General features: G+C 43.1%; 1 pseudogene; it reads left to right on the top strand.

Moving 5' to 3' along the window:
* Window positions 1–460: 460 nt before the first annotated feature.
* On the top strand, window positions 461–1,385 carry LOC469307 (V-type proton ATPase subunit E 1-like; annotated as a pseudogene).
* The last annotated feature ends 8,118 nt before the right edge of the window (window positions 1,386–9,503 follow it).

Here is a 9,503-nt window from a genome sequence, read left to right as displayed (position 1 = left end):
GGTCTTGACTCAGGGTTATACCCATTACTCTGTTAACAGTGTGAGGAACCTACCTAAAAATAGAGATTGAGATACTCACCAAAGCACAGACATATGGGCAGACTGGGATAAAGCACAGACCCATGCTGCCAGGCACCCAGTGAAACAGTGCATTTTCCCAAACACAGCATGACTCCTGAGGTGGAAGCATTACTGCCCAGTTTCAGAGGGAAGCTGTGAGGGGTGTCTGGGCTTGAGACTCAGCTTAGTAGAATTGCTCATACTTTTTACTTGGGCTGTGCAGAGGAAAGACATCTATAAAAAATTGCACTCATTTGGAGAACCTGACTGTGGTCATTTTGAAGCCAAGGCTTGCTTAGAAAGTGTGGAAATTAATAAAGTAAAGGAAATTGATAAAGTTCTGCACAGGGGTTTCCTCTGCCCAATCCTCCCACCTTCCCCTTCAAACTTAAACTCGAGCCTGCTGCTCTCCGGCCTAGCATTGCTCTTGCCATGGCTGTCAGTGATGCTGACGTGCGAAAGCAGATAAAGCATATGATGGCTTTCATTGAATAAGAAGCCAATGAGAAAGCAGAAGAAATAGATGCAAAGGCAGAAGAAGAGTTCAACATAGAGAAAGGTCAGCTTGTGGAAACCCAAAGACTAAAGATTATGGAATATCATGAGAAGAAAGAGAAACAGATTGAGTAGCAGAAGAAAATTCAGATATCCAATTTGAGGAATCAGGCAAGGCTCAAAGTCCTCAGAGCGAGAGATGACCTTATCACAGACCTACTAAATGAAGCAAAACAGAGACTCAGCAAGGTGGTAAAAGATACAACCAGGTACCAAGTGCTGCTAGATGGACTGGTTCTCCAGGGTTTGTACCAGTTGCTGGAGCACCGAATGATTGTTCGTTGCAGGAAACAAGACCTTCCTCTGGTAAAGGCTGCGGTGCAAAAGGCAATCCCTATGCACAAAATTGCCACCAAAAACAATGTTGATGTCCAAATCAACCAGGAGTCCTACCTGCCTGAGGACATAGCTGGTGGAGTTGAGATCTATAATGGTAATCATAAAATAAAGGTTTCCAAAACCCCAGAAAGCCGGCTGGATCTCATAGCCCAGCAGATGATGCTAGAAGTCCAGGGAGCCTTGTTTGGAGCAAAAGCCAACAGGAAATTTTTGGACTAAGCCTTCAGGAGGTGGAGCACGTTCTCAGCTCTCCTGCTGTGATGTGGAAGATTCTGATATTTGAAGAAACGCGAATGTTTCTGTAGCTTCCTCTTTACTGCCCCAATATTGCTTTGCATTTATCAGTGATGCCCCTCTGACACTAACGCCTTGCCTAATTATTCACAATGGTGGGAAGCTTCATGTAATATGATCAGGACCCACCTCCAGTTCATCTGAAAGTAACACAGCATCCAGTTGGTTCTGCAGCACTAGGGGAGGGGGCAGATGGTGGTTGCATGGGCTTCCTGGGTCTCGGCTTTCCATCTGGCCTAGAGGTGATGTGTTTGGTGTTCCTAGCCCTGCAGTCCCCACTCTTGAGGCTTAAGGCGCATGTGGCACACCACTCCTTCCAGCAGTAGTCGCTTCACTGTTACCTGTTTAGGCCTAGAAGTTTTCTCTCATCTGTAAATGTGATTTAAAATCTAAGCCATGAATATGCTTTATTTATTAAAAGAGCTATGTGGATTTTTAAACAATGTGGAAATTATGTTCATGTTGTACTGTCATCAAAGATAAAAATGTTTTAAAAAAAGAAAACAAGTATAATTTTAAAAAATTTTTAAAAATGAAAGGAGCAGAGCCAGAAGAGGAGCCATGCAGACTCCAGGAAAGAACAGCTCATGTTGCCTTTCCCTCCTACCTCCCTGGAGGGAGGAGCTAGCAAGGGAAGATAGCCACTGTGACACTCCTTTCTCAGCATATGTGGGTCTGAAGTAAAGGTGGAGGTGGACTTCTGGGAGTGAAGAGGGAATAGCCTACTCTCCTGGCCAAACACAAACCCTGATGCTATTATATCTGGGCTCAGGACAGCTGTCCATTTCTCACCACTTCAATTAGGGTTTTCAAGAGAAACATAATGAACCTCTATTAGGGTTTTCAGGAGAAACAGAACAAATAGATTATATATTTGTTCTGTTTCTCCTGAAAACCCTAATAGAGGTTCATTATGGAAATTGGCTCACATGATTGCAGAGGCCAAGAAGTCCCACATTATGCTCTCTGCAAGCTAAAGAACTAGAAAAGCAAGTGGTGCAATTCAGTCCAAATTCAAAGGCCTGAGAATGAGGGTAGCTGATGGTATTACTACCAGTCCAAGGCTGAAGGCCTGAGAACTGGAAGAAGGTGGGGAGTGGTGCAGGGAACTGCTGGTGTAAGTCCTGGAGTGTGAAGGCCTGAGAATCAGGAACTCTGATGTTCAAGGGCAAAAGAAGATGGATGTCATAGCTCAAGAAGGGAAAGAGAAAACTTTCTTCCTCTTTTTTTTTTTTTTTTTTTTGAGACAGAGTCTCACTCTGTTGCCCAGGCTGGAGTGCGGTGATGCAGTTTCGGCTCACTGCAACCTCCACCTCCCAGGCTGAAGCGATTCTCCTGCCTCAGCCTCCTGAGTAGTTGGGATTACTGGCGCCTGCCACCATGCCTAGATTTTTTTTGTATTTTCAGTAGAGACAGGGTTTCACCAGTTGGCCAGGCTGATCTCAAACTCCTGACCTCATGATCTGCCCACCTCGGCCTCCCAAAGCACTAGGATTACAGGCGTGAGCCACTGCGCCCGGCCACCTTTTGGTTTTACTCAGGTGGACCCTTAATGGATTACATGATAACTGCTCACACTAGTGTCAGTGGATCTTTTTTACTCAGTCTGCTGATTCAAAGCGAATCTCCTCTGGGAACACCAGCATAGACTCACACAGAAATAATGTTTGACTAGCTATCTGGGCATCCCTTAACCCAATCAAGTTGACATATAAAATTAACCATCACAAGTCTGCCCCTTGTGAACTTGGCATATGTATCTCCTTAAACCATAGTTAATCTCCAAATAATGACAATAACAAGGTCATAATTCCACTTAACATGATACAACTATCCTGCATACAACAAAAAATGCAGTAATCCCTTTTCCAGAAGAGGAGGTAAAGTCTGTGAGTGACGTGTAGTCTTCTGATATCCCATACTTAAAATACTAAGATGTCTTTAAAGTATTAACAATACTAGTACTTAGAATACTAGTATAAAGTCAATACATCTTATGTTACATAAGGGATAAGAAAGGAAAGAAAACAAAGATATTTGTTTAATATATGTGTACATACACACATTATTTTAAAAAAATAGGGACAAAATATTCATGACAATTACAGTCTTCTTTTCTGTAACTGATGACATGGCTGTAGCTCATACTTACAACTACCATCTTCAACTACCCATCCTGTATTCCCTTTGCCTTCAGCAAGAACCTCAGCTGGTTATGCTTCTTAACCTAGAAGGCCAAGGTTGGTTTGAGGGTGGAGGGGAGGTAAACCAAACCTTCATTCCTAAAGGTCTGGGCCATTCATAGTCTTGCCTGGTTTGGGTTGTAGTTTTCCATTGACTTTAACCACAGGGCATGGTAATACTGAGACACCCTAAGAGATCTCCTGTGTTCCAGACATATTCTTTTTTACCTCTTTTATGTCAGATTTCCCCATGGTAGTCTGGATCAATTACCCCAGCCAACACCATAACTCCCTTATTGGCCTGTTGACTCAGAGGCATAAGGAGCCCAAAGTGGTTGGATGGCAGTCTTAACTTCTAGTTCAATGGAATTTAGTTCAATTGTGTCTTCTGGTGGAAGCAGTCCTCCCTCTGGATCCAGCAGAGCATACCTTTGTAGAAACAGGAAGCAAAATTTTTGTTAGTAGGTCACTAGGGAATCAGTGTGTGGTGCCCTTCCCATTTCTACCCCTTCATTCCTGGACCTATAAATCCTGACTATGGGAGAAACAGTACTGTATGTTGGACATTGATTCAGAACACATACAGCCTTCTGGAGAACCTTTGCTTCTGCCTTGCAAAGTATTGTCACTTAGCTGGTTCTGTAAGTGAGTCTTCAAAAGGCCATTCCACTATTCTATCAAGCCAGCTGCTTCAGGTTGTGGGGAACACGACAAGACCAATGAATTCCATGAACATGGGCCCACTGTTGCACTTCTTTGGCTGTGAGGTGAGTTTCCTGGACAGAAACAATGCTGCATAGAATGCCACAATGGTGGATAAGGCAAGATGTAAGTCCCTGAATGGTAGCTGACAGAAGCATTGCATGCAGGGAAGGCAAATCTGTATCCAGAGTAAATGTCTATTCCAGTAAGGACAAAATGTTGCTCCTTTCATAATGGAAATGGTCCATTATAATCAACCTGCCACCAGGTAGCTGGCTGATCATCCTGGGGAATGGTCCTATATCGGGGGCTCAGTGTTGGTCTCTGCTCTTGACAGATTGAGCACTCAGAAGTGGCTATCGGCAGGCTGACCTTGGTGAGTGGAGGTCCATGCTGCTAAGCCTACACATAACCTCCCTCCCTGTCACTATAGCCACTTTGTTCATGAGCCCATTGGGTATTGACATGGGTGGCTGGGGAAAGAGGCTGACTGATATCCACAAAATGGATCACCTTCTTCACTCAGTTATTAAGATCCTTCTCTGCTGAGGTCATCCTTTGGTGATCATTCATATGGAACACAAATATCTTCATGTCTTTTGCCCAATCAGAGCAGTCTTTCCATATACTTCTTCCCCAAATTTGTCACCAATATTCCAACCATGTTCCTGGTTGGAACCAGGAACACCAATATTCCGTCCCAGTCCCTGGCCATCCAGCCAAACCATTGGCTATAGCCCACGAATCAATATATTATCGCACATCTGGCCATTTCTGCTTCCAAGCAAAGTGTAGAACCAAGTACACTGCCTGTCGTTCTAACACTGGGAAGATTCCCTTTCAGCACTGTCCTTCAAGGATGTCCCAGAGAGGGGCTGTAGTGCTGTACCTGTCCACTTTCAAGTGGTGCCTGCATATTGTACAGAACATTCTTTAAACCAGGCCCAAACCTTCTCTTTCTCTGTCAACTGATCATAGGGAACTCCCCATGAGCCCATAGGTACAGGTTGAGAGAGAGTAAGAAAGCAGTGTAGTAAGAGTGACCATGGGCATTTGGGCCACTTATTCATGTAACTTACTAGTGCCTTTAGGGATTGCTCTGAACTTACTGCATATATAACACTTCTATTTGATGTCGGGGAGCTGCTATGCACACCCAACTTTATGGCCTGGTGAGTCGGATAACACCTCATCCATGATGGGCAGCTCAGGTAACATGGTAACTTGGTGGCCTATGGTCAGGTGTTTAGTTTCTACTAAGGCACAGTAGCAGGCTAAGAGCTGTCTCTCAAAAGAATAGCACTGTGTAATGTTTCAGTCAATGATGGACCGCATATACTGCTGTGGCTCCATAAAATCATAAAACTGTATTTTGTACTGTACTTTTCTATGTTTAGATACATGAATACTTACCATTGTGTTGCAGTTGCCTACAGTATTTAGTACAGTAACATGCGGTACAGGTTTATAGCCTAGGTGCAATAGTCTAATTGTAGAGTAGGCTATAATATCTAGGTTTGTGTAAGTAAACTCTATGATATTTGCACAATGGCAAAATCGCCTAACAACACATTTCTCAGAACATATCCCCGTCATTAAGCAACTCATGACTGTAGTTATCTGCCAATAATGGAGGGCCTTGCTCCAAAATCCCAAAGGCCTGCACTGTGATTCATCTATGCACGCCTGCTAAATAGGCTCCCAATGGCATCCCTATCTGCCATAGACTCACCAAGCACCATAGGATCTGCTGGATCATATGGGCCAAGTGGCAGAGCAGTTCACACAGCAGGCTAAACCTATTGTAGAGTCTTCTTTTGTTCTGGGCCTCATTTAAAACTAGCAACTTTTTGGGTGGCTTTGTAAATGGACCATTTTGGAGGCAAAATCCAAAATTCAAAGAGGCCCATGAGGTATTGTGCCTCTTTCTTGGTTGTAGGAGGGGCCAAATGCTATAACTTAATTTTTACCTTAGAAGGGATATGTCCCACACCACTAGCCCTCTAGAAATTCCACTGCGTAGAAGCCTCCTGAATTTTAGTGGCATTTATTTCCCACCCTCTGACATGCAAATGTCTTACCACTAAGTCTCAAGTATACTTGTTGCTCACTAGGTCCAATTAGCATAACGTCATCTATGTAATGGAAGAGTGCGATATCTTGTAGAATGAAAAAATGATCAAGATCCCTGAAAACTAAATTATGGCAGGACTGCGAGTTGATGTACCCCTGAGGTAGGATGGTGAAGGTATATTTCTGATCTCCCAGCCAGAAGAAAATAGTTTCTGGTAGGCTTTATAGACAGGGGTGGCAAAAGGCATTTCCCAGATCAATAGATGCATACCAGGTACCAGAGGATGTGTTCATTTGTTCAAGCAATGAAACCACATCAAGTATAGCAGGTGCAGTTGGAGTCACCAGTTGGTTAAGCTTATGATAATCCACTCTAATTCTGTAAGATCATTTGTCTTTTGCACAGGCCAATTAGGAGAGTTGAATGAGATGTAGTGAGAATCACCACCCCTGTATCTGGTGTCACTAATCTCTGCAATGAAAGGAATGCAGTTATTGCTTCTGTTTTACTGTTTTTCTAGGTGGTGGCAGTTCTAGTGGCTTCTAGTGGCCTTTTCCATGATAATATCCCTCATTTCATTGTCAGGGAACCAATGTGGAGGTTCTACTAACTGCTAAGTATATCTGTTCCTTATGCATCCTGAAACTGGGGAAATAACTACAGGATGCGTTTGGGGACCCACTGGGCCCCCTGAGAGATGGAACTGAACTAAAATTCCATTAATCACCTGGCCCCCATAATCCCCTACTCTGATTGGAGTGCCACAGTGACATTTTGAGTCTCCTGGAATCAAGGTCAGCTCAGAGTCAGTGTCCAGTAGTCTCTGAAAGGTCTGATGATTTTATTTTCCCCAGTGCACAGTTACTGTGATTAAAGACTATAGGTCCCTTTGAGGAAGGTTGAGGGAAAGATGAACAGCATAAATTTTTGGTAGTGCACCAAGATCCTTCCTCCAGGGGACCTGTATTTCCCTTAATTCAAGGGGTTCTGGATCTGTAAACTGGCTCAAGTCTGGGAATTCATTGAGGGATTGTGACTCTTTTAAAATGATTTGAGTTAGACTTATTGTTCACTTGACCTGGAACCTTTCTGCTTATGCAGATCACTTCTAGGAACACCATGATTAACTAGTCAATGCCGTAAGTCTGCAGGAGTCAGGCTATTCCTATTGCTGCTTTGGCTCTGCTGTCCATTATAGTAACTATGCCCACCATACCTTTGACAGTTTAGTGCTGCTACTTGGCCCCTGCCACCACGTAATCTAATTACTCTGACTACCTTCGTTTTCCAGTTCAGTGGCTGTGATTCCCACTGTAAGATCTGGCCTACAGAAGAGCGTGATCAAGGATGTTGGAGAACCCTTCATAAATTTCATTTATTTATTTATTTAAAGATGGAGTCTTGCTCTGTCACCCAAGCTGGAGTGCAGTGGCGTGATCTAGGCTCACTGCAACCTCTACCTCCTGGGTTCAAGTGATTCTTCTGCCTCAACCTCCTGAGTAGCTGGGATTACAGGTGTCCACCACCACACCTGGCTAATTTTTTTGTGTATTTACTTTCAGTAGAGATGGGATTTCACCATGTTAGCCCGGCTGGTCTCAAACTCCTGACCTCAACTGATCTGCCCGCCTTGGTCTTCCAAAGTGCTGGGACTACACCCTCATAAATTTATTTCTGAAAGTATTGTGCAAGATATGACTTCTGGACTCTCTTTGTATGGGTTAGTAGGTCTTAAATGACAAATCCATTGTGACATTCAAAATTTCCCAAGCCTTTGAACCCCTTTCTCTACATTAAACCAGAGAGATTGGGCATTTCCAACTCACTCATCATGGGCCACCTTTTGATCCATGTTTCAGCCAAAAAACAAATGATTAGAGCCCTAACTTCCCCAAGAGGCAACATTAAATGCAGAATCTCTGCTTAGTGGGCCCATATCAATAAATTAGGCCTGTAAAGAAGGAGCAAGATTGGAAAATAATAAATTAGGCCATCCAACTTTATGTTCCTTCTGCCATTATTATATACTTTTAATATCCATTCCCACACATGTTCCCTAAATTTATGCTTATATAAGAAGAAAACTCAAGTAATTCTTTTGGAATATAACATATCTTCTCATGAGCCATAAATCACTTTAAGGGCCTGCTGGGACTTGAGTCTAGTTAGGGGTGTAGAAGAAAGAGGAGTGGTGGGGATGAGTCCTGAGAAGAATCAACATTATCTTGCTTAGCAACTGCTTTAGTGGAGGCCACTACCATCCCTCAGGCAATTTAGGATTAATCCCATTCGGCAGAGGTAGAAAAGCCAGTACCACTGCAGTGGGGGAGGTCATTTTTGTTGGGAGTGAGGAAGCCACTTTTGCTGGGGTTGGGGAAGCCACTTCTGTTGAGAGTAGGCAGGCAACTTTTTCTGGGGGTGGAAAGAACTCTTCCACTAGCAAAGGAGACTTATCAGGATTTAAGACTCAATGTCCTCAGCTTCATTAGGGTCTTCCCCTAAGTCCCCGTCCTAACATATTGGATGGGACATTATTTCCCAATGAATACCCTCACTTCAACAGTAGGCAGGGTGTAAGGCTGCCTACTTACACCCTGTAGTAAGGCTGCGTGTTCAATTTGCATTGTAATTCAGCCAATTACAAGATGAAATCTTCTGTTTCATTTGCAGCAATTTCAGTACTGAGGTTTTAGGAGATAAGGCTCTCCCTCAGGGCACATGTAGAAGCTCTTAGATCATTTATTTGAAGCTCAAGCTGGTAATTTGAATCTCTGAGCGCATCCTCCTCTTTCACCATTTTGTTCAGTGACATTAGGAGCAACCAACCAATGGCATTATATTCCTTGGTTTTCCAAAAATGTTTGAAAGTATCGCATACAGAGTTACTTAGGTTTTTACTTCTTATATTTGGTAAACTAGGAGCATCTAATGCATATCTTTATAAATAGCTCATGCAATAGACTACTAGAGTCCTTAGCATCTTGAAATCTAAGAAGATTGAAGAGCCAATTCCATAAGCCCCAAAACCAATTCAGCAAACTCATCCTTAAAATTCTGTTGCTCTAGAACCACTCTCAGTATCAAAATCTGCATTAGTCAGGGTTCTCGAAAAAACCAGAACCAATAGGATATTTATATAGATATTAAGGGCAGATATATTATAAGAATTGGTTCAAGTGATTGTAGAGGCCAAGAAGTCCGTCCCATGATATACTGCCTGCACACTGGAGAAACAGGAAATATGGTAGTGAAATTCAGTGTGAATTTGAAAGCCTGAGAAACAGGGTAGCCAATGA

Source organism: Pan troglodytes, chromosome 1 (genome assembly GCF_028858775.2).
Source record: "Pan troglodytes isolate AG18354 chromosome 1, NHGRI_mPanTro3-v2.0_pri, whole genome shotgun sequence".
Lineage (NCBI taxonomy): Eukaryota > Metazoa > Chordata > Mammalia > Primates > Hominidae > Pan > Pan troglodytes.
This window is presented reverse-complemented; position numbering and strand designations above follow the sequence as displayed.